General features: G+C 47.5%; 1 protein-coding gene across 3 annotated transcripts in view; it reads right to left on the reverse strand.

The window, feature by feature from the left end:
* The window catches only part of MBD6 (methyl-CpG binding domain protein 6), a 71,749-nt gene extending 59,864 nt beyond the window's left edge, over positions 1-11,885 (reverse strand). For all 3 annotated transcript variants that reach the window (XM_073663310.1, XM_073663309.1, XM_073663308.1), the window contains exon 1: positions 11,451-11,885. The gene's annotated coding sequence lies outside the window, so the exon portion shown is untranslated. The remainder of the gene's footprint in view (positions 1-11,450) is intronic.
* Positions 11,886-26,133: the final 14,248 nt, after the last annotated feature.

Genomic DNA, 26,133 nt, shown 5'->3' on the forward strand with positions numbered 1-26,133 from the left:
TATCACCTTATTGTATCTCGGAGGAAGAAAAGACCTCTGGTGTTAGCAGTCTCAGCCAGAAACTGAGAGGGAGAAGACTGTAATCTGTTTGGATGAGCCCGCACTGACATGTGCCCTGCTGAATGAACTGTTATTTATCTGCTTTGATATCTTTGTGCCCAGAAGAAGCTGTTTTGGTTTTGAATCCCTAGGGCATTTTATGAAAGCAATAAAACTGCAAGTTTGGACCAACCCGCATTGCCTGTGTGAACATTACCTGCTGCTGAGCGTGAATTCCTACAATATATTTTATAATACATGTACTTTTTATACAGATTTATTACACAAATAATGCAAACGAAAGCTGAGGGGCCCCTATTGATTATACTGGGGTCTGTCTTTGCGCCATAATGCTATGTGCCCACGATGCAGAAATGCTCAGGATTTTTTCCTGAGCGTTTCTGCATCTCCCTGGCAGAAAAAACGCATGTGGATTGTACATGCGGATTTTACATGCGTTTTTCCTGCCAGGGACATGCGGATGTGAAGCTTTCTTCACATGCATTTCCACATGCGGGTTGACAAGCGCTTTCCAAGCGATTTTAGCATCACTTGGAAAGTGCTTGACAACTTGGTCACACTATATAAATCCATGCAACCGGCATGGATATATATACTGTGACCGAAAGAATGGTAAAAAATAAAAAATAAATATATACTTACCTTCTGATGGCCTCCGGAGTCTTTATTCCATCCGTCCTGGCTTGCAGGCAGCTCGCGGTACACTGAAGGACCTGCCAACGTCAGCGTCGCGTGACCCGTCACATGACAAAAATGACGTCACCGCAGGTCCTTTTAGTCTACCGCGAGCTGCCGGCAAGCGAAGACAAAGACACCGGGGGCCATCAGAAGGTAAATATAATATTTTTTATTTTATTCTTTTTTTTACAGGTTCTATGGTACCCGGGTCTGGAGCAGAGTCTCCTGTCCTTCAAACCCGGGTACCATCCGCACATTGAAACGCTTGGATTCCGTATCTACAGATGCAGTGATGCGTAATCCATGCGTTCCAATGCAAGTCAATGGCGGCGAAAACGCAGCGCTTCCACAAAATAATTGGTAGTGCTGCGTTTTTTTCCGCAATGATAACCCGCAGCGGAAATTTCCGCAGCGTGTGCACAGCACATGCGGATTATCATTGGGTAACATGGCAGACCTTCTACCAAGCGTTTTTTAAGCGATTCTGCAGCGTTATTGCCGCTTGTAGCTTTACATAGTATTAGAAGACAAGGGTCAGATCTCAGCGCTTGTTTTCGCTTGGTAAAGATACTCACATGTCCCGCATTACAAGAAAACAATTTCGACATGTACTATAACACGCATTGTTTAACAGTCACACATCCGTGACCCACAGCTTTCATAATCGTGGGGCATTGTGATTAGCATGGCATGTCAGGACCTGAAACTCACTAACAGCTAGCGAATAAGGTATCCAACCTACATGGGTCAAAGTATAATGTACTACTTTCTCCAGGTGTAGTGTACAAATTACTGGAGACTTAAAAGGGGTATTCCCATCTCCAAGATCCTATCCCAATATGTAGTAGGAGTAATAATAACAATATTAGCGAATAAAGCCAATTAGAAATGTAGTATAGTAATTTTGATTTGCTATGTCACTTACCTCGTGCAGGCATTGCAGGACCTTAGGTATCCACGGTTATAACAACTAGCAACTAGCTAACTCACTGTCACTTTATCAGTGGACGTAACCATGGATACCTAAGGTCCTGCAATGCCTGCACATGAGGAAAGAGATGCAGCGAATCAAAAATACTATACTACATTTCTAATTGGAGGTATTTGCTAATATTATTATACCTACAACATATTGGGATAGGATCTTAGAGATGGGAATACCTCTTTAAGACAATTAGAAACGGTTTCAAGAAAACTGCGGTACTGAAAGCACTGAGCACTGGTACTGAAAAGCCTGCCCTAAGAGGCACACACTTTCAGGACAATGTAGAAATTGTACTTTAAAGGGAACCAGTTATATGCAAAAAATGATATTTAACTGTAGACATATGGTTAATTTGCAGGTAAACAGCATTAAGATTCTGCCTGGCCGCCTTACCGAAAGCCAGGCAACTGGGAGAAATAAGTTTATATCCTCCCGGGAGCCCCCAGTTTTCAGTTATGAGGACGGTGGATGGAGCCATTAAACTCATGGTTCACTATACTGTAAGCGGTGGCTGTAACCACTCCCCTGCACTTTGATTGACAGCTCGCACTGCAGCATTTATGTGCAGCATTAGCTGTCAATCAAAGTAAAGGGAGGTGGTTACAGCTGCCGCTCACAGTAGTCACATAGCCATGACCGTAATCACTCTGTGCACGCCCCCATAATTGAAAGGGAGTGTCTCTAAGCAGGATATATGTTTATTCCCTCCCGGTAACCATGCATGTAGCATACCTCCCCACCCACCGCCCCAGATTCGGTGGGACTGTCCTGATTTGAGGGGGCAGTCCCACTGTCTCGGCACGTCAGGGCTCTGTCCTGACTTCCATTCACTCTCTACTCCTGGCGACTTCTCATCATTCCGTAGTTGGTCACTCAAGCTTTTATATTTTTTATTAATTTCTCTTTAAATTTTTTACATTTATTTTTATTTTTTATTCCCCTTAGGCTGCTTTCACGAAATGTATTTCACAGTTCATATACGGACGACAATGCTCAGACTGACCATGGGTCTCCTGATACCAACTTACAGCCTCATGGACACATAGACTGTAAGATCAGGTCTAGAGACCCACGGTCATTCTAGTCATTGTGGTCCATATAGGTGTCCATCTGAATTAGGCCTTAAGGTCTTGAACCTGTGATTGCTTGTTTTATACACTGCTCAAAAAATAAAGGGAACACTTAAACAACAGAATATAACTCCAAGTAAATCAAACTTTTGTGAAATCAAACTGTCCACTTAGGAAGCAACACTGATTGACAATCAATTTCACATGCTGTTGTGCAAATGGAATAGACAATAGATGGAAATTATTGGCAATTATCAAGACACACTCAGTAAAGGAGTGGTTCTGCAGGTGGGGACCACAGACCACATCTCAGTACCAATGCTTTCTGGCTGATATTTTGGTCACTTTTGAATGTTGGTTGTGCTTTCACACTCGTGGTAGCATGAGACAGACTCTACAACCCACAGAAGTTGCTCAGGTAGTGCAGCTCACCCAGGATGGCACATCAATGCTAGCTGGGGAAAGAAGGTTTGCTGTGTCTGACAGCGTAGTGTCCAGAGGCTGGAGGCGCTACCAGGAGACAGGCCAGTACACCAGCAGCAGGACCGCTACCTCCGCCTTTGTGCAAGGAGGAACAGGAGGAGCACTGCCAGAGCCCTGCAAAATGACCTCCATCAGGCCCCAAATGTGCATGTGTCTGCACAAACGGTTAAAAACCGACTCCATGAGGATGGTATGAGGGCCCAACGTCCACAGATGGGGGTTGTGCTGTGCTCACAGCCCAACACCGTGCAGGACGCTTGGCATTTGCCACAGAACACCAGGATTGGCAAAGTCGCCACTGGACCCTGTGCTCTTCACAGATGAAAGCAGGTTCACACTGAGCACATGTGACAGACGTGTCAGAATCTGGAGACGCCGTGGAGAGCGATCTGCTGCCTGCAACATCCTTCAGCATGACCGGTTTGAAGGTGGGTCAGTAATGGTGTGGGGTGGCATTTCTTTGGAGGGCCGCACAGCCCTCCATGTGCTCGCCAGAGGTAGCCTGACTGCCATTGGGTACAGGTCCCTTTGTGAGACCATATGCTGGTGCGGTTGGCCCTGGGTTCCTCCTAATGCAGGACAATGCCAGACCTCATGTGGCTGGAGTGTGTCAGCAGTTCCTGCAAGATGAAGGCATTGAAGCTATGGACTGGCTCGCCCGTTCCCCAGACCGGATTCCGATTGAGCACACTGTGACATCATGTCTCGCTCCATCCACCGACATCACGTTGCACCACACACTGTCCAGGAGTTGGTGGATGCTTTAATCCAGGTCTGGGAGGAGATCCCACAGGAGACCATCCGCAATCTCATCAGGAGCATGCCGAGGCGTTGTAGGGAGGTCATACAGGCACATGGAGGCCACACACAATACTGAGCCTCATTTTTACTTGTTTTAAGGACATTACATCAAAGTTGGATCAGCCTGTAGTGTGTTTTTCCACTTTAATTTTTGGGGTGACTCCAAATCCAGGCCTCCATTGGTTAATAAATTTGTTTTCCATAGGTGAGTTTTGTGTAATTTTGTTGTCAGCACATTCAACTTTGTACAGAACAAAGTATTCAATGAGAATATTTCATTCATTCATTCAGATCTAGGATGTGTTATTTGAGTGTTCCCTTTATTTTGTTGAGCAGTGTATATACTGTAATACTAAAGTACTGCAGTATAGAGTTAAAATTTTGGCTTATGATTAGGCTTCACAGAAATACCAAAATGGCAGCCCCTTCAGCAGGGGGAGCACATGTCACAGCCATTTAAATGCCGCTTTCAGTGACTGACAGAGGCATCTAAATGGTTAGACAGCAGTCACTGGAGCTAGCTCCAGTCACTGGAGTTACAGGCAGATGCCTCATGTGGAGTCCACTCAGCTCCTGAGCCCTGTTCACACGTGGAACCCAGAGTGGATGTAATGTTATTTCCATATGCTTCAAGGGGTTGATCATAGTGCTCCAATCATTTACTGGTGGCCAAAGAAGTGTCTTTTTAGCCTATGTTCATATTCCGTTTTTGCTTCATTAGTGGGTTTGCCAGTTCTTATGCCTTGAAAAATGGGATTCAGGCACAACAGCCGAAGGGGCAAGTGTTAATGAAGCAGATGGAATCACTTTATGCCCTGTCTGTCCTTTTTGAGCGTGGTCAACTGCGCTTTCGTGTTTAGCATTAAAGATGGATGCTGCTGAAAAGGAGGTTGAACAAAGCACAAACTGGCTCCATCTGCTCCATTAAACTCAATGGCTTCGTCAGCGGTTCTAACCAATTCCCGTTTTTCAGGGCTTCGGATGAGTGGCAAAGAGGGGATGTGAACTCGGCCTTAAACTCTTACTTTTTGTCAACCATGTTGGACAGCACAGCCAAATGCACTTTCCTAGACAGAGGGCCAAGGCAAAAAAATAAATAGGACATAGTGGCATACATTGGGAGCATTTTCCTCTAACAGAGGGCTCTACCACTGTGTGCACAGATCCCGAGATGTATTAGTTTCCCAACAGATGTTAATTAACCCTTCTAAGAAGTGGGTCCATCCGGCTTTCAGTATTTTTGACAAAAAGAATAATGCCGCATACTATATTATTCTTGGTGCCAAGAATACCGGATTCCCTGGCAAAAACACTGACATGAACAGGGCTTTAAACAGTACTGCAATAATGATACCTGACCTCCAAAGATGTAAAGGTGCTTCTCACAAAACTAGAATATCATCAAAAAGTTAATTTATTTCAGTTCTTCAATACAAAAAGTGAAACTCCTATATTATATAGAGTCATTACAAACTGAGTGATCTATTTCAAGTGTTTATTTCTGTTAATGATGATGATTATGGCTTACAGCCAATGAAAACACAAAAGTCATTATCTCAGTAAATTAGAATACTTTATAACACTAGCTTGAAAAATGTTTTTAAAATCCGAAATGTTCGCCTACTGAAATGTATGTTCAGTAAATGCACTCAATACTTGGTCAGGGCTCCTTTTGCATCAATTACTGCATCAATGCGGCGTGGCATGGAGGTGATCAGCCTGTGGCACTGCTGAGGTGTTATGGAAGCCCAGGTTGCTTTGATATCAGCCTTCAGCTCATCTTCATTGTTGGGTCTGGTGTCTCTCATCTTCTTCTTGACAATACTCCATAGATTCGCTATAATAGATTCTCTATGGGGTTAAGGTCAGGTGAGTTTGCTGGCCAATCAAGCACAGTGATACTGTTGTTTTTAAACCAGGTATTGGTACTTTTGGCAGTGTGGACAGGTGCCAAGTCCTGCTGGAAAATGAAATTTCCATCTCCATAAAGCTTGCCGGCAGAGGGAAGCATGAAGTGCTCTAAAATGTCCTGGTAGACGGCTGGGCTGACTTTGGTCTTGATAAAACACAGTGGACCTACACCAGCAGATGACATGGCTCCCCAAACCATCACTGATTGTGGAAGCTTCACATTAGACCTCAAGCAGCTTGGATTGTGGCCTCTCCACTCTTCCTCCAGACTCTGGGACCTTGATTTCCAAATGAAATGTAAAATTTACTTTCATCTGAAAACACCACCTTGGACCACTGAGCAACAGTCCAGGTCTTTTTCTACTTGGCCCAGGTAAGACGCTACTGGTGTTGTCTATTGGTCATGAGTGGCTTGACACAAGGAATGTGACACTTGTAGCCCATGTCCTGGATACGTCTGTGTGTAGAGGCTCTTGAAGCAATGACTCCAGCAGTAGTCCACTCATTGTGAATCAACCCCAAATTTTTGAACAGCCTTTTCTTAACAATCCTTTCAAGGCTGCGGTTATCCCGGTTGCTTGTGCACCTTTTTCAACCACACTTTTTCCTTCCACTCAACTTTCCATTAATATGCTTGGATACAGCACTCTGTGAACAGCCAGCTTCTTTAGCAATGCCCTTTTGTGGCTTACCCTCCTTGTGGAGTGTGTCAATGATTGCCTTCTGGACATTTGTCAAGTCAGCAGTCTTCCCCATGATTGTGGAGCCTACTGAAACAGACTAAGGGGCCTTTTTAAACGCATAGGAAGCCTTTGCAGGTGTTTTTTGTTAATTATTCTAATTTACTGAGATCATGACTTGTGTTTTCATTGGCTGTAAGCCATAATCATCAACATTAACAGAAATAAACACTTGAAATAGATCACTCTGTTTGTAATGACTCTATATAATATATGAGTTTCACTTTTTGTCTTGAAGAACTGAAATAAATTAACTTTTTGATGATATTCTAATTTTGTGAGAAGCTGAGAAGCACCTGTATGTCGTAGAGAAAAAATGTTAAATTCATAAAGACATCCCCAGAGAGGGGACATATCACCATCACATTGAATATATGGGATTAATTATAACTATGAAAGTGAGAAAGAGCTGACACTTCAACCTCCATTGAAATAAGACCTCCTGTCATGAATAGGTAATTATAACAAGAGATCTGATGAGAACCAGCCAACAAATCTAGGATTTGTATACTCAGGGGCAGAGAACTACAAGGGCTTTCTTTATTCAAAATAATCTCAGACTCTCTGGAGCCTGTGATGAATATTAGGGTTTGCATAGATCCGGATATTTAAGGGAACTATATTTTCGGCGTCGTAGCAAAGGGAAGAACATAAAGCATCCACTCACATCACTGTAAGTCCAACCGAACACCTCCAACTTAATATCGGGTCAGATGGATAATGCTACTACTCATGGCATGTTTCATCTCCATAGAAAGGTAAAATCGTGATAGGAAACATGACAACAATATCTCCCACCTGTGTCCTCCAGGAGTGAAGATATCCTGAAAGTTGGGGATCTCAAACTTCTAAAAGACCTAGCACCTCCCATGATCAACCCCCATATGAACTCACCAAGGGGAGGTATGTGGGCGTACCCTTGATCTAATAAAAAAAGCAGACTTTGGGGTTTTCGTCATTGGTCAGTTCTGTAAGAGACAGTACCCTGTGGTTCTGTCCATTTGTCTAAGGAGTTGCTCTAAGGAAGGTTTCCCTCCGCTTAGCTCTGATCCATTTCTGTGAAACAGATTTAGTACTTTTATTTTATGTGATTGTTTTGATTCCATTTTGTAACATCTCTGTGTGTATATATATATATATATATATATATATATATATATATATTTTTTTTTATAAACACTGCCTACCTTTGCGGATTAAATATATCAAATTTAATAGCTCCGTTCCTCTTGCTCTGTAAATCGCACCCCTGAAGCCATATGCTACCTGTAACTGGTGTCCAATCAGTCTGTATAAACGATTGGTGGTAGCAGCTAGTAGTTCTTTTGTTATTGTGGAGTTGGTAGTGATCGTATCGGGGTACATATACGATACACTTTATATATATATACATATTTCATGTCTTGGAATCGGAGGTGTATATACCATACGCTCACTGTGTGTTCCCCAACAACTGGCCAAGTAGTGGAAACAGCCACAGCCTCGTCAATCACTTGTCAGGACAATTACGCAATTGACTGACGATTGGAGGCAGCGGAGTTGTGTCCTCTGACAATTTGGTGGCAGCTGTGGGATCTGCGTGATCTCTCTGCCAATGTATGATAGAGCAAAGTAGTAAAATCAAAGAGCACAGCATCTAAGGTCAGTTTCACAGAAATGCCTCCTTTTGCATCAGGGCAAACAGACGGTCCGGACATCGTGATCTCTACTCAAGACTGTAAATGTCAGATGTGTGAAACTGGCCTAACCCTTAAAGAAGTTGGCCACAACTTTTTATTATACCCCCAACGTATCCCCCCCAGGGCCCATAAGTGTCTCTGTAACTACCTTCTGTTGCAGTTTCTGCCTGTGAGCGGCGCTATCAGTAGCCGCTCACAGGCATCACGTGACCCGCCACTGATGTAATGTCAAGTAAGGCGTGACATCAGTGAGGCGGGCCCCGCGATGGATGCTGTGGGCGGGATTACCCCACGCGTCACACCCAGCATCTACCGCGCGCTTTCTCGATGAATGAGGAGAGGGAAAGCGTGCGGTGGATGTCAGGTGTGACGTGTGGGGTAACCCCGCCCACAAACCAGGATCCACCGGTGGAACGCAGAAGACAGAGACCCCCGGCTGCATCCGGAATCATGACATCAGCGGATGTCAGCGCCGACCGCCGCCGAGGGTCACGTGATGCCTGTGAGCGGCCACTGATAGCGCCGCTCACAGGCCGTAACTGCAACAGAAGGTAATTACAAAGACACTTATTGGCCCCGGAGGGATACATTGTGGGGGGAATAATAAGTAGTGGAAACCCCTTTAAAAGGGTTTTCCCACGAACAAAAGTTCATTTTAATCAATGGCTGTGTCTGACCTGTATGGAACATGGTCTGATCATACCACATCTCCTGGGCAAGGGGGGGGGGAGCAAAAAGAGTATAACCACATTAGAACAGGGGATCACAGCTGATTCTTTCTTTGAAGTAAAACATTGTTTAAAAACAGGCAGGCAAATGTTTTATTAAAAAGAAAGAATCAGCTGTGATCTTGTGCTGTAATGTCTGTATAGTCTTTTGCTTCCTCCCCTGCCCAGGAGATGTGGTATCATCAGACCATGTTCCTGTACGGTCAGACACAGCTATTGATTAAAATGAACTTTTGTTCATGGGAAAACCCCTTTAAAGAAGTAAAATCTAGCAATGGGGAAGACTGATGAGAACTGTTATGCCTGGCAGGATAAGAAGTGCAGTTGAACAGCAGATCCCCACCAATGACCAATGTGAAGCGGTACCTGGTCACCTGCACTTTGTGGTAGTTCACTTGCACTGCACAGATCACAGTACCAAAAGTTTACAACAGAAATCATTAACATGTTCACATGTTGCTTACTTGTTACAGATTTTGTAAGTAAAAGTATAGTCCAATGTGAATATTATCATCAAACCCGTTACATAATAGAAGAAAAATCGGCTACAAACCCCATGACTGTGTTAACGCATCGCAACGGAAAACAGCAGCAACATGCTGAGTAGTGCACCTTGTAGATGACGGCAGCTTCATTGTCAGTGCCTGAGCAGTGAATGCCTATTTTCCCACATTTTGAAGCGAGGATGCTTTTAGCTGCTGTCATCAAGCTAAGAGGTGCAGTTTTCATCAGCAATGTGGCTGCAACATGTGAACACAGCTTATAAGTCAGATATTTCCTTCAGGTGTCTGCTGCAGATTTCACATGTTATAGCAAAGACAGAAATTTCAAGCTTATCAGGCATGTACTCTTTTCATCCCATGTGAACTTGAGGCTCTCTTGACCCTAACTTGTCAGCCTTAGGCCACGGCCCCACTATCAGTATTTTTTCTCAGGAGTGGGAGCCAAAACCAGGAGTGGGTGATAAATGCAGAATTGGGGACTTGTTTCTATTATACCTTTTCTCTGATTGTTCCTCACCTGGTTTTGGCTCCCACGCCTCAGAAAAAATACTGACGGAATACTGGCCAAATACTGATAGTGGGGTCATGACCTTATAGGCATATACAAGGCTATCAAGTGCGGGTCCGGATCTTGCGGCCAGTCCGTGCTTCATGGTCCATATTCGGAATGTAACACACGGACCTGAGTCCAGTCTGAGGCTACATTCCCACATCCGTGTGACACATCCTAGTGCTGTCTTTTTTTATTTGACCCGCACAGTTTCATTGATTCATACACACATCAGTTTTAAAAATGAATCCGTTTCTCCGATCCATGAGACTCAGAGCATGTCCAATTCTCATTCATTATGTGGATTAGACTCGGCCATTAATGTCTATGGGGATCTGTAAGACGTGGATGAAACACAGCAGATATACTTAACAATGTATCAATTAAAAACAAATAAAATTAGAATAGCGCTCTGAAGTGTAAAGAGTGAATGGAAAAAACAAACAAAACTGGTCCAGATGGTAACACTCACATACATGTGTGAATGCAGCCTTAGATTGAGCATTCACAGTCTGTGATACCTGGACTAGCAGAAGGTCTCTTCACCCAATTCCACGGCCTCATATTTGCCTATCACGCTGATAAGTTTGGGACACTGATCATTGCCTGTCAGGAGAGTGGAGCGGCCTTACAGTAACAGGCTTAATGCAGAATTATATAACATACATGATAGAATGATAAATCGGATGTAACGCTGCACATGTTCCACCAGCAATAGGTCACAACATACATGGAACTACAAATATCGTTTCCAATCACAATGGATATCAAGCCCGATGTGTCCTCCGCAATGCTGGCAGCAAAATAGACAAAAAAAAAAGTTGGCAAAAAGTTGTCACAAAATTCCTATTATCCGCTGACATTGGGCATTGCCAGGCAGCTGTCATAGCAATGCCCAGACAACTACCTGTCAGGTGATTGGTCATAAAAGAGAAATCAAAAGCTCCCGCTGACTACCATGAGAGGTGACAGCTGCAGCGACAACATCTGACAGGAGGAAACCTGCGACAACGTATGCGCTCTCATGTAATACATATATATACCCTGTGCTCCGGGCAGCGGGGGGACATAACGGCAGGTAAGCCCCTGTCCTGCCGCACACATGGTGCTGTCAGCCTGCTGTACAGGAGGCTGGGCTGTACATGGCAGCTCCTCTCCCTGCCCCCACACCTGCACAGGTGACATGCTCTTGTCATGGAGGGGACACAGGCACCAGCTGCCAGCTCCCAGTGCCATGCTGGGCACCACACACAGGCACTCACCTCCAGCAGATGACGTTGGTGACAGGCAGCCCCTTCCTGCCAGGCCTCTGCAGTAGGGGGCAAATAAGGGGCACAACAAAGAGCAATAAACCCTTTATGACTTCCCTCTCATCCTTGTTATTGTTGTGTTTGCTGGCTGTTGTGATGTCCTGGCAGCAGCAGCCCCTCCTTGCACGGCTCCTCTAGGCTGGCACCGGGGTCTCCGTGTCTGGCTGCATAGGAAAGCCGTGCAGTGCCCACAGAAGCAGTTTGCCCCCTGCGGGTCCGTTCGCTGAGCAGATAGGGGGCAGGTAATGCAGCTGGCTGGCTCAGGCCTGTGCTTGCTCCTAGATTTCCCAGCTACCCCTGCCTCTCTCTTCTTAGTGGCTGTTTTCCTTCCCTGGGTTCCAGAGCCAGATCACGGAGTTTCCTGTTGCGCATGCGCGCAGAGGAGCGAAGGGCAGCCCTGGGGATTCCATGCCCACAATACACAATTCGCACTACGGGAGCCGGGAGGGCAACTGTGACCGCCATTTTGGTTGTGGGCAAATAAATACGTAGCGTTTTATTCTCTAACCTCCTTTATTACCGGCGTCGGAGGGGTTATTGACCTATCGTGGTCCGCCATTATCGTTTTTTTTGTAATATATAGTATTGGTAATTATTAGTTGTGTGGCGCGTTAAGTGTCAGCACAAAATGGCTGGTGACACGAACGGGTTTCGTGACATAAACAAGTATCCCAGGAGGGGAGTGACAGGCGGGAGAGCAGGCCGTGCCCCTGACATGGAGGGTGTCGGAGAGCGGCTCCTCCGTGTACATCGGCCACTCACAACATATAGCGGCATTACCTCAGCTCCTGTGTGTATGAGCACAAACTATGGCTGACCCTGCTGTCCTCTCCCTTCTTCCCAGAACTGTTTTATTTCCCACCCCATCGCCATGTGAGGGCTGTCTCTATGGCAGGAGATTCATAGTCTTCAATGACACCATTTACCATATAATGTACTAAAAAAGGGAGAAAAAATATAAAGGGTGAAATGTTTTTTGGGGTTTGTTGTGACGGCGTTCGTTGTGTGGTTCCGATTCTGCGGCTCAGCGTGACTATTATTTTAGTGACTTCAAAATATTGAATTTGGAAAAAAAAATTATTTGTGTCGCCCTTTTCTGAGACCCGAAACTTTTTTATACTTTAATAGAGCTTAGCTATAGATTTTATACTTCCGTTAATAGAGCTGCGAGAGCTTGGGTTTTGTTTTTTTTTCCTGCCAAGGTGTAGTTTTTAATGGTACAATTTTGAGGACCATATGATGTTTTAATAGGTTTTTTTTATATATATATATTGGATATTTATATTTCTTTTGCGTGAGGGCAGGGTTAATAACAGCACTTTGAATTCACTTTAGGTTTTTATTTTTTTTTTCCCTGCTTTTTATTTATTTTTCATTTGTTTCACACATGAAAAAACATTGAAGGGGCATTTCAGCATTTAAATATTTTTTTTATATATTTTTTTGTATATCATTTTCCCTATAACTGGGGCTGGTACATTAGCCCCTAGTTGAAGGTTAAATTCAGCCTCCTGACAGCATAGCTGAGCTGACTGGGTGTCCTAAGATCCCGCAGCTCTTGTACCCATCCTATACACAGCAATCACATGACCGCAGAGTCGGAGGTGGGGGGAGGGGGCGACGAGGACCCTATCAGTGCTGTGTATACAGTGATCAGGAATGCAGAGATGGTAATAAACCATCACTGCCTTCTATATGGGGACACCGGCTATGTCTGACAGCCATAAAAGTTATCTTAGAAGTTTGAATCATCCGCATTTCCATCCAGCTTTGCTATGTATAGTGAAAATCAAAGCTAAACACTGGCTTTCACAGGAGAACCGTCATGACAAGCACAGTGGTCTTCAGCAGACCCCCAGCTGTCATGGCAACTGACTGGTGCCCTGCAATCACTTCACAGGCGCACTAAATTTGCGCATGCAATGACGTGCTCCCCTGCCTCATTAAATGTTGCTTTCAGAGATTAACAGTGGCATTTTACAGGTTAACAGCTGCGGGGGTGGATCTCTGCTCTACCCCCCGGCTGTTAGAGGCATTTGATGGCTGAATAATCCAGCCATCATCTTCCATGAAAGATGCTGGCACCATTTCTGCAAATGACATAACTGTACATCATCTGTTGGGAAGGGGTTAAAAAAAAAAAACATGTATGTTTGGCATTGCCGTAATCTAACAGATATGGAGAATAATATTCCTATGTAATATTTACCACATAATAAATGCTGTAAAAGCAAATCCACCCCACACGGACCCAAGAAAAATTGCGGAGTCTCTTTTTTTTTCTTTTTTTTTGCAACTTCTGTAAGTAGAATTTTTTCCTGTTTTTAATATAGCATGGTAAAATAAATGGTGTTCTTCAAAAGTAATAATAATAATTTTTATTTATATAGCACCAACATATTCCGCAGCGCTTTACAATTAAGCAAGGACATGTACAGACAATAAATTCAATACAATTTAAGACAGTTTAAACAGTTACATTAGGAGTGAGGTCCCCAATCTTACATTCTACAAGGAAATTGGGGGGGGGGGGGGGGAGTACAAATTGTCCCACAAAAAAAAAGCTCTCATATGACTTTATCAAAGGAAAAGATTAAAAAGTTAGGGCTCCTAGAAGTGGAGGAAAAAACAAAAATGGAAAATCCATGTTGGGAACGGGTTAAAGATTTAGAAATGGAGAAGCACCAGACCTAGAGCATACTGCCTCAGAAGGACAACTAAAAAATACCACAAACAAAAACATTTGTATAGCTGTCTCTAAGCTATATGTGTAAGGGTAAACACAATGCACCCGATTCATCAAAGCTTTTCGTAAAAGCTTTGAAAAGTCTCAAAATTGGATGCAACTCGAGGCTGTCACATCTCACGTCATTTTCGCCCAGCTACAAAAAACTGGGCAAAGCTTGGGTGGGGTCGTGGTGACCGCTGCTTGTCAATTTCATGACAGCGTTCGCTACACCACAAATCTTCTGCAGGGGCTGGAATAAGATTAATGGCTAGGTGCACAGAGAGGTGCCTGCCACTTGTCAAATGCTACTGATTCATTAAAGAGGTTGTCCACTATTTTTACATTGATGGTTTATCCTTAGATAGGTGATCAATGTCTTATTGGCCGGGGTCTGACAGCTGTAATCGGTGTCGGCGGCTGCAGCCACTAGAAGTACTTACTTGCCTAGCTGGCCGTCTACTTGTAGTGGCAGCCGCAGGGTACTGCACATCCGCCTCCTATTGATTTGAATACAAATAGACAATTACAAGTAAACGGCCAAGCTCGGCAAGTAAGTACTTCCAGCCGCCGACACGGATAACAACTAATCTGCAGGGATGTCGGACCACGGCCAATCAGACATTGATGACATACAGTGGGTACGCAAAGTATTCAGACCCCTTTAAATTTTTCACTCTTTGTTTCATTGCAGCCATTTGGTAAATTCTAAAAAGTTCATTTTTTTTTCTCATTAAAGTACACTCTGCACCTCATCTTGACTGGAAAAAAACAAATGTAGAAATTTTTGCCAGTTTATTAAAAAAGAAAAACTGAAATATCACATTATTATTATTAATTTATATAGCGCGATTGATTCCATGGCGCTGTACATAAGGAGGGGTTACATACCAAATACAGATATCACTTACAGTAAACAAACTAACAATGATAGAACGGTACGGAGGGAAGAGGACGCTGCCCTTGCGGGCTTACATTCTACAGGAATGGGGCGGAGACAGTAGGTTGAGGGGTTGCAGTAGCTCCGGTGTTGTTGGTTGAGGTGGCAGCAAGCAAGGTCATGGCAGGCTGTAAGCTTGTTTGAAGAGATGGGTTTTCAGATTCCGTCTGAAGGATCCAGGTCTGGTGGATAATCGGAAGTGTTGAGGCACAGAATTCCATAGGACGGGGGATATTCGGGAGAAATCTTGGAGGTGATTGCGTGACGAACGAATAAGTGTGGAGGAGAGAAGGAGGTCTTGGGAGGACCGGAGGTTACGTGAGGGAATATATTGGGAGATTAGTTCAGAGATGTACGGAGGAGAGAGGTTATGGATGGCTTTGTAGGTCAGTATTAGTAGTTTGAACTGGATACGCTGGGGGAATGGGAGCCAATGAAGGGATTTGCAAAGGGGGGTAGCTGAGGAGTAGCGAGGCAAGAGATGAACAAGTCGTGCAGCAGAGTTGAGGATGGACTGGAGGGGTGCGAGAGTGTTAGCAGGTAGGCCACAGAGGAGGATGTTGCAATAGTCGAGGCGGGAGATGATGAGGGCATGCACAAGCAGTTTAGTAGCTTGAGGGTTGAGGAAAGGACGGATTCTGGAAATATTTTTGAGCTGGAGGCGACAGGAGGTGGCGAGAGCTTGGACGTGGGGTTTGAAGGACAGGGCAGAGTCAAGGGTTACTCTGAGGCACAGGGGAAAGGGGAAAGATCAGGTGGGAAAGATATGCGAGATGGGGGAAAGATAATGAGTTCAGTTTTGTCCACATTGAGCTTGAGGTAGCAGGAAGCGAGAAGAAAGATGATATGGCTACTAGACATGCTTGGACTCTGGACAGCAGAGAGGTGACATCTGGGCCAGAGAGGTAGATCTGGGTGTCATCAGCATACAGATGGTACTGGAAGCCATGGGATTTTATGAGCTGTCCCAGGCCAAGAGTATAGATTGAGAAGAGTAGGGGTCCTAGGACAGAGCCTTGAGGGACTCCAACAGAGAGGGGGCGGGGTGAGGAGGTAGTGTGGGAGTGGGAGACACTAAATGTACGGTTAGAAAGGTATGAGGAGATCCAGGATAGGGCAAGGTCTTTGACGCCAAAGGAAGAGAGGATCTGTAGTAGGAGGCAATGGTCAACTGTATCGAAAGCAGAGGACAGGTCAAGAAGGAGTACAGAGAATTGTCTGTTAGCTTTGGCTGTAAGTAAGTCATTGGTGATTTTGGTAAGGGCAGTTTCGGTGGAATGGTGGGGGCAGAAGCCGGATTGTCGGTTGTCGAAGAGAGCGTTAGATGAAAAGTGGGAGGAAAGTTCAGCGTGAACGTGTTGCTCAAGGAGTTTGGAGGCAAATGGGAGCAGCGATATGGGGCGATAGCTGGACAAGGCGGTTGGGTCGAGGGATGGCTTTTTGAGGATAGGGGTGATTGTGGCATGTTTGAAGGCAGCGGGGAAAGTACCAGAAGATAGTGATAGGTTGAAGAGATGGGTTAGGGATGGACTGAGGGTGGGGAGGAGGTGGGATGAGATGGGGTCGAGTGCACATGTAGTGAGGTGTGATTTGGAGAGGAGACATGTAAGCTCTATTTCCGTGATGTTGGGAAGGGAGGTTATGGGGGTAGGGAAATGCTGTGGAAAACAAAGGGGTTGTGGTGGTCGGACAGTAAAGACTTGCCGTGTTTGCTCAATCTTGTTTTTGAAGTGTGTGGCAAACTCCTCAGCAGAGATGACGGAGGTCGGAGGGGGCAATGGAGGGCGGAGGAGAGAGTTAAAAGTGTTGAATAGCTGTTTGGGGTTGTAGGATAGGGAGGATATGAGGGTTGTGAAGTAGGCCTGTTTAGCAGAGGTGAGTGCTGATTTGAATGCAAGTGTTGCTTGTTTGAATGCAGTGAAGTCATCTTGAGTATGTGTTTTCTTCCAATGCCGCTCCGCAACCCTGGACGTTTGTCGAAGCTTTTTAGTGAGGTTGTTGTGCCAGGGTTGCCTGTTGACTCGTCGCGCTCTGCCATGCCCAAGCGGGGCAACCGAGTCAATAGGTGATGCGAGAGTGGCATTGTAGAAAGCGGTGGCGCTGTCTGTGTCATGGAGTGAGGATATGGATGTCAGTGGTAGAACATAGAGAGTGTGTGAGTCTCTAGATGTGCAAGGTTTCTGCGGGGGTGTGCTAGTTGCCGGACATGGGTGACCGGTGGGGAGGACAGGGATGAGAATGTGAGTAGATGGTGGTCAGATAGGGGTAGGGGGGAGGTTGTGAGGTTAGATAGGGAGCAGAGTCGGGTGAAGATCAGGTCTAGTGTGTGTCCGTCTGTGTGGGTGGCTGAGGAGGACCACTGAGTAAGTCCAAAGGATGAAGTAAGCGACCAGAGTTTGGATGCTGCTGACTGGCACTGAGTGTCAATGGGGATGTTGAAATCGCCCATGATGATTGTGGGAATGTCAGCAGAGAGAAAGTAAAGAAGCCAGGTGGAGAATTGGTCAATAAAGGCAGTGATCGGACCCGGGGGTCGGTATATGACAGCCACTTGGAGGTTGGAGGGAGAGTAAATGTGGACGGAGTGGACTTCAAAAGAAGGGAGAATAAGGGAGGGAAGAGGAGGAGTAGGGCTAAAGGTGCAGTTGTTAGAGAGGAGAAGACCCACTCCTCCACCATGTCTGTTTCCAGGGCGAGGAGTGTGGGTGAAGTGGAGGCCACCGTAACACAGCGCAGCAGGGGAGGCAGTGTCAGAGGGTGTTAGCCATGTCTCTGTGATGCCCAGGAAGGAGAGATGACGAGAGGTAAAGAGGTAGTGGACATAATGGAGCTTGTTGCAGACAGAGCGTGCATTCCACAGTGCTCCAGAGAGAGGGAGCAGCAGGGTGGGAGTCGGGGACCGGTTTTGCGTAAGAGAGCTTGTGGTAGTTTGCAGTTGGTTTGATGCGATAGGTGGGGGAATTGGTGGAGGGTGCAAGCTGTGGGGGTCCAGGATTGGGAGATATGTCTCCAGCAGTGAGGAGAAGCAGAGAGAGGGAGAGCAGGTGGGAGAAGGAGAGTGTCTGGCTTGTTTTATGTTTTGGGAGGATCGATCTGAGGTTGAGGAGCAGGTCTGTAGATGAGGTTAGGTGGGGAGGTAGGAGGGAAGGAGAGATGATGATTTACTTAGAGGGTGCTGGGGTTTGGGGATAGTGAAGGAGAGTGAGGATTAGTGGGGCAAAAACAGTAAGTGCATATGTAAGCATGATGAAAGTGTAAGGGAGAATGAGAAACAGAATCTAAGTACAAATAGTAGATAGTTATCCGTACCTTCTGGTCACTTCTGGACCATTTCTGACATATTTCATTTTCATCCCCATAAAAAGCAACCCTTTAAAAGCCAGACCCGTCTGTGCCAGACTAGGCTTGCTTGATTTATCACATGGTCATAAGTATTCAGACCCTTTGCTCAGTATTGAGTAGAAGCACCCTTTTGAGCTAGTACAGCCATGAGTCTTCTTGGGAATGATGCAACAAGTTTTTCACACCTGGATTTGGGGATCCTCTGCCATTCTTCCTTGCAGATTCTCTCCAGTTCCGTCAGGTTGGATGGTGGACAGCCATTTTTAGGTCTCTCCAGAGATGCTCAATTGGGTTTAGGTCAGAGTTCTGGCTGGGCCAGTCAAGAATGGTCACATAGTTGTTCTGAAGCCAATCCTTTGTTATTTTAGCTGCGTGCTTAGGGTCATTGTCTTGTTGGAAGGTGAACCTCCGGCCAAGTCTGAGGTCCAGAGCACTCTGGAAGGGGTTTTCATCCAGGATATCTCTGTACTTGGCCGCATTCATGTTTCCTTCAATTGCAACCAATCGTCCTGTCCCTGCAGCTGAAAAACACCCCCATAGCATGATGCTGCCACCACCATGTTTCACTGTTGGGACTGTACTGGGCAGGTGATGAGCAGTGACTGGTTTTCTCCACTCATACATGTTAGAACCCTCCTGTTTGTTTTTTCCATCTTGTGTTTTGCGGTCACGTGACCATCTGCCTTTATATTCCAGCTCCGCCCTTTTGGCTGTGCTGGACTTCAGTGTTTGACTGTTTCTCTAGCCAGGTGCTTCTGTGCCTTTCTCTGTCAGTTAGCTTGGTCCTTCTGGGACCTCCAGTACCTTTTTGTCAGTTTGTCTTTTTGTGTTCTGCAACTACTTCTCTGTTTAGTGTTATGCACACGCCCGGACTGACTGGCGTCTGCGTGATTAGTGATCCTACTGTGCCATGAACCGGAGAGTGCCTGGAGGGGCGTAACTAAGTATCAACCCGATCCGACCCAGGTCGCACGACGGCTACGACGCCGTGCACCAGGGAGGAACCGAGCAGAGGGACCAGGTGCCACTCCAGGTCAGACCCCGGACATGGCTGTTGACCCACACCGGGGAATACAGGAACAGGCAGGTTAGAGCACAGGCTGGGTAGGGTTCAGTACAGACTGGGAGACGGGTTCAGAGCCGCAAATGCGGTAATCAAGCAGAGTAAAGCGAAACCGCAGGCGCGGTGGACAAGGCTGAGCAGAGCGAAACCGCAGGTGCGGTGGACAGGGCTGAGAAGAGCGAAACCGCAGGTGCGGTGGACAGGGCTGAGCAGAGCAAAACTGCAGGTGCAGTGGACAAGGCTGAGCAGAGCGAAACCGCAGGTGGGGTGGACAGGGCTGAGCAGAGCGAAACCGCAGATGTGGTGGACAGGGCTGAGCAGAGCGAAACCGCAGATGCGGTGGACAAGACTGAGCAGAGCGAAACCGCTGATGCGGTGGACAAGGCTGAGCAGAGCGAAACCGCAGGTGCGGTGGACAAGGCAGAGCGGGCAGGAACCGCCGGAGCGGTAAGTAAGGCAGAGCAGAGATAAACCGCCGGGGCGTTAAGCAAGGCAGAGCAAGGGGGAAACCTCCAAAGCGGTGAGCAAAGACTGAGCAGAGGGGACGGGGCTCTGTTCACACGGAACAGACTGGAAGGGAAAGGCAGAACCAGATACACACTGCAGGTGCAGTGGACAAGGCTGAGCAGAGCGAAACCGCAGGTGCGGTGGACAGGGCTGAGAAGAGCGAAACCGCAGGTGCGGTGGACAGGGCTGAGCAGAGCAAAACTGCAGGTGCAGTGGACAAGGCTGAGCAGAGCGAAACCGCAGGTGGGGTGGACAGGGCTGAGCAGAGCGAAACCGCAGATGTGGTGGACAGGGCTGAGCAGAGCGAAACCGCAGATGCGGTGGACAAGGCTGAGCAGAGCGAAACCGTTGATGCGGTGGACAAGGCTGAGCAGAGCGAAACCGCAGGTGCGGTGGACAAGGCAGAGCGGGCAGGAACCGCCGGAGCGGTAAGTAAGGCAGAGCAGAGATAAACCGCCGGGGCGTTAAGCAAGGCAGAGCAAGGGGGAAACCTCCAAAGCGGTGAGCAAAGACTGAGCAGAGGGGACGGGGCTCTGTTCACACGGAACAGACTGGAAGGGAAAGGCAGAACCAGATACACACTGCAGGTGCAGTGGACAAGGCTGAGCAGAGCGAAACCGCAGGTGCGGTGGACAAGGCTGAGCAGAGCGAAACCGCCGGTGCGGTGGACAAGGCTGAGCAGAGCGAAACCGCCGGTGCGGTGGACAGGACTGAGCAGAGCGAAACCGCAGGTGCGGTGGACAGGGCTGAGAAGAGCGAAACCGCAGGTGCGGTGGACAGGACTAAGCAAAGCGAAACCACAGGTGCGGTGGACAGGGCTGAGCAAATCGAAACTGCAGGTGCCGTGGACAGGGCTGAGCAAAGCGAAACTGCAGGTGCGGTGGACAGGGCTGAGCAGAGCGAAACCGCAGGTGCGGTGGACAGGGCTGAGCAGAGCGAAACCGCAGGTGCAGTGGACAAGGCTGAGCAGAGCGAAACCGCAGGTGGGGTGGACAGGGCTGAGCAGAGCGAAACCGCAGGTGGGGTGGACAGGGCTGAGCAGAGCGAAACCGCAGGTGGGGTGGACAGGGCTGAGCAGAGCGAAACCGCAGATGCGGTGGACAGGGCTGAGCAGAGCGAAACCGCAGGTGCGGTGGACAGGGCTGAGCAGAGCGAAACCGCAGGTGCAGTGGACAAGGCTGAGCAGAGAGAAACCGCAGGTGGGGTGGGCAGGGCTGAGCAGAGCGAAACCACAGGTGGGGTGGACAGGGCTGAGCAGAGCGAAACCGCAGGTGGGGTGGACAGGGCTGAGCAGAGCGAAACTGCAGATGCGGTGGACAGGGCTGAGCAGAGCGAAACCGCAGATGCGGTGGACAAGACTGAGCAGAGCGAAACCGCAGATGCGGTGGACAAGGCTGAGCAGAGCGAAACCGCAGATGCGGTGGACAAGGCTGAGCAGAGCGAAACCGCTGATGTGGTGGACAAGGCTGACCAGAGCGAAACCGCAGGTGCGGTGGACAAGGCTGTGCAGAGCGAAACCGCAGGTGCGGTGGACAAGGCAGAGTGGGCAGGAACTGCCGGAGCGGTAAGTAAGGCAGAACAGAGATAAACCGCCGGGGCGGTAACCAAGGCACAGCAAGGGGGAAACCGCCAAAGCGGTGAGCAAAGACAGAGGGGACAGGGCTCTGTTCACACGGAACAGACTGGAAGGGAAAGGCAGAACCAGATACACACAAGGTACTTGCAAAGAAGTAGCGAGTGGACTCCAAACTCACAAACGGAAGTACAGTGACAACGAGTAGGAGTTAGGTGCAGGTTCAGACTCTGCAGAAAAAGGAAAGGTACAGACATAAAGAAAAACAGGTAACAGGCTAGGAGAGTGTTCAGACAGGAACTGAGTGTTAAGACAGGAACTGACACTGCAGCGAGATAGAGGAGTGAGTCTGGCTATGCGGCCCCCAGAATGGAGGACAAACAGGCTAGAAGACACAGATAACAGGTCTGGGTATGTGGCCCCCAGAAGGCAGGACGAACAGGCTAGGAGCGTGTTCAGACAGGCCTGGTAATACAGCCTCCAGGAAGGCGGACAGGCAGGAAAAACAGAACAGGACCTGGCACATCAGAGGCAAGAAGCCCACTGAAGATAATAGTTGCTCAGGCACCAGCTTCAAGGTAGAGCTGGTTTAAATATCCAGTGACAGACAGCAATAGGCTGAGGACGCATTAGGGGTGTGCCCACAGCAGCTACAAAAAACAGGAAGTAACCGGGCCGCCGCCCTAAGCAGTCAGAACAGAGACAAACAGACAGCATGAATAGAAGCCAGGCTAGCAGACTGGACCAAAGAGCAAGTTTTCGATCTTGCATAGTGAGAGATGGTGCACCATGCAAGCCCGCGACCAGGTATGTTACATTTAGGAGGTGTCCCATTTTTTGTCCCAGTCCTTAGTTCTTTTAGGGACCCCTCCCTTTATGCTATAGGTCTTCGTTCAGACTAGTCGAGGACTAAGGTGGGTCTGTTCGCTAGGAACAGGCAGCCCGCTACATCGTAGGGATTCAGCTTAGTCTTACTGTAGGGACAGCTTTCCCCTATCTTTCCTTAGTTCATGTTGCAGATCATAACAATACATACCATACACGTTCTATCTTCGTCTCATCAGACCAGAGAATTTTATTTCTCATAGTCTGGGAGTCCTTCATGTGTTTTTGAGCAAACTCTATGCGGGCTTTCATATGTCTTGCACTGAGGAGAGGCTTCCATCGGGCCACTCTGCCATAAAGGCCCGACTGGTGGAGGGCTGCAGTGATAGTTGACTTTGTGGAACATTCTCCCATCTCCCTACTGCATCTCTGGAGCTCAGCCACAGTGATCTTGGGGTTCTTCTTTACCTCTCTCACCAAGGCTCTTCTCCCACAATTGCTCAGTTTGGCTGGACGGCCAGGTCTAGGAAGACTTCTGGTGGTCCCAAACTTCTTCCATTTAAGGATTATGGAGGCCACTGTGATCTTAGGAACCTTGAGTAATGCAGAAATTCTTTTGTGGGCAGATCTGTGTCTTGACACAATTCTGTCTCTGAGCTCTTTCGGCAGTTCCTTTGAGCTCATGATTCTCATTTGGTCTGACATGCACTGTGAGCTGTGAGGTCTTATATAGACAGGTGTGTGCCTTTCCAAATCAAGTCCTATCAGTTTAATTAAACACAGCTGGACTCAAATGAAGGAGTAGAACCATCTCAAGGAGGATCACAAGGAAATGGACAGCATGTGACTTAAATATGAGTGTCTGAGTTAAGGGTCTGAATGTTTATGACCATGTGATATTTCCATTTCCCTAATCTTTCTAACATGGACCCAACGCCTGATATAATTGGCCTAAACAGTGGGGGAAAAAAAAATTATGTATCTTTGGAAGGGCATGATAGATAGGGATTATCGGACTTTCCGCATAAAGGTAATTGTGTCACCCTGGCCTGGATGCCACAAATGTATAATAAAGCTGTGTCTGAGAGCAAGGGGGAGGTTCTCTGGTCAAGGACCATTAGCATGCAATACCTCCTGTCCCAGGCCAGTAGGGGGAGCAGGCTGCCCCTATAAAAGCTGGAACTGGGGGCAGGGTTAGGAAGAACTGGACAACCTGTCTCTGGATTGTGAGGTGTCCCAGAGCAGGGACAGACAGTTGTGTTGCAGCCTAAGAGGCCATGTGGCAGTAGGAGAGCCACGAGCCAGGGACAAGAGGCGAAGCGAGCCTGTCCTGGCAGATAGAGAAACTAATCTACAGGACTTTGGTGTCCGAGGCTGTTAGGATTCCAAGTCCTACAGCAAATAACCAGTCTGCAGGGGACTGTATGTCCTTTGGCCTAAGAAGCCCGGAGGTTCCGCCACAGCAGAAGGGACCGGTGAAGCCGCACCAGGCCAAGAGTAAAAAGGGACCCAAGTCGCCGGCCATACGGGCGAGAAGATACGGTGAGCTCAGGAACGTGGGCTATTACACCACGAGGAGGGAAATAGCCAGAGAGCGCAGAGAGCACGGTAGGCCTACACCCTCACCGTGATCAGGGCCAGCTTCCCACTTGTTCTCAGACATCCAGGCCCCCTCCTAGCCGGGCCTGTTTTTGGGTCGTTTCACCTGTTCTAATAAAGACCCTGAACTGTTTAAGAGGCCTCCGTTTCCTGGCTATCGCGGTCGGAATCATCCCCTCCATCATCCATTATATACTGCCCTGGGGCCACACTCCTCCCGTGGGGAGTTGTACTATTCAGTGCTGCACATTCACATCTGCCCCAGCGGTCTGCACTGCAGCGGCAGTTAGCCCTGACCGCAATCCACGGGTGGCGTAGTCGGACATTGCAAAACATATAGAAGACTGCCACTGGTCTGACCACCCTGAGCCATGGACCGGGTTGCCACTACTACCCCCATTATTGCCCTGTTGCCCGGATCCGAATGCCCCGCGGCCCAGGGGCCGAGTCAGCTTTGGTGTAGTCGGCAGGATTGTGACCAACCCGACACAAACGGGTATTGCTCACCTGAAAAAGACTGTACACGTACCTTAAGAAGAGGTTTCCCGCCATCCGGAGCCGTTTCCCGCCATTTTCAGCCGTCTCCCGCCATCTTCAGCAGCTTCCCGCCATCTTCAGCCGCTTTCCCGCCATCGGACGCCATCTGCAGGACGCCGCGCAAGAAGAAGAGGGCCGTGGGCGTCCAAACCGCCGAGACCCGAAGCTCCGCCCTACGCACCGACGCTGCGCAAGGTCCTGGAAGGGAGAGAGAGCGACGCTGACGTCATCAGGACACGACGCAAGGTCCTCGTCCGGAGCAGCACCAGCGGAGCCGCGGCCTACAGAAGAGGATCGTTGGAAGGTAGGCCACGCTTAACTAGGGGGGGAGGAAGATGTCGGACGCGGAGGCGCCCACTACCACCAGCGCAGCTGCAGCAGCGGTGATGCCATTCTCCCTGCCTTACATCCCTGGAGCAGCCTGGCTGCCCAAGTATTCAGGGGAGCCCCATGCACTAACTGACTTTAACCCCTTAAGCCCCGAGGGTGGTTTGCACGTTCATGACCAGGCCAATTTTTACAATTCTGACCACTGTCACTTTATGAGGTAATTACTCTGGAACGCTTCAACGGATCCCCCTGATTCTGAGATTGTTTTTTCGTGACATATTGTACTTCATGATTGTGGTAAAATTTCTTCGATATCACTTGCGTTTATTTGTGAAAAAAACGGAAATTTGGCGAAAATTTTGAAAATTTTGCAATTTTCAAAATTTTTATTTTTATGCCCTTAAATCAGAGAGATATGTCACACAAAAGAGTTAATAAATAACATTTCCCACATGTCTACTTTACATCAGCACAATTTTGGAACCAACATTTTTTTTTGTTAGGGAGCTATGAGGGTTAAAAGTTGACAAGCGATTTCTCATTTTTCCAACAAAATTTACAAAACCATTTTTTTAGGGACCACATCACATTTGAAGTCACTTTGAGAGGTCTTTATGACAGAGAATACCCAAAAGTGACACCATTCTAAAAACTGCACCCCTCAAGGTGCTCAAAACCACATTCAAAACTTTATTAACCCTTCAGGTGCTTCACAGGAATTTTTTGAATGTGGAAGAAAAAAATGAACATTTAACTTTTTTCACAAAAATGTTACTTTAGACCCAATTTTTTTTATTTTCACAGGGGTAACAAGAAAAAATGGACCCCAAAATTTGTTGTGCAATTTCCCCTGGGCACGCAGATACCCAATATTTGGGGAAAAAACACTGTTTGGGCGCACGGCAGGGCTCGGAAGGGAAGGAGCGCCATTTGACTTTTTGATTGTAAAATTTGCTTGAATAATTAGCGGACGCCATGTTGTGTTTGGAGAGCCCCTGTGTGCCCAAACATTGGAGCTCCCCCACAAGTGACCCCATTTTGGAAACTAGACCCCCCAAGGCACCTATCTATTTTTTTTTCACTTTTTCATTTTTACGAATCAATTTGTGAAGCACCTAGGGGTTCCAAGTGCTCACTATGCATCTAGATAGGTGCCTTGGGGGGTCTAGTTTCCAAAATGGGGTCACTTGTGGG

This window comes from Phyllobates terribilis, unplaced genomic scaffold, assembly GCF_046119375.1.
Source record: "Phyllobates terribilis strain yellow unplaced genomic scaffold, ASM4611937v1 Scaffold_2__4_contigs__length_985480577, whole genome shotgun sequence".
Lineage (NCBI taxonomy): Eukaryota > Metazoa > Chordata > Amphibia > Anura > Dendrobatidae > Phyllobates > Phyllobates terribilis.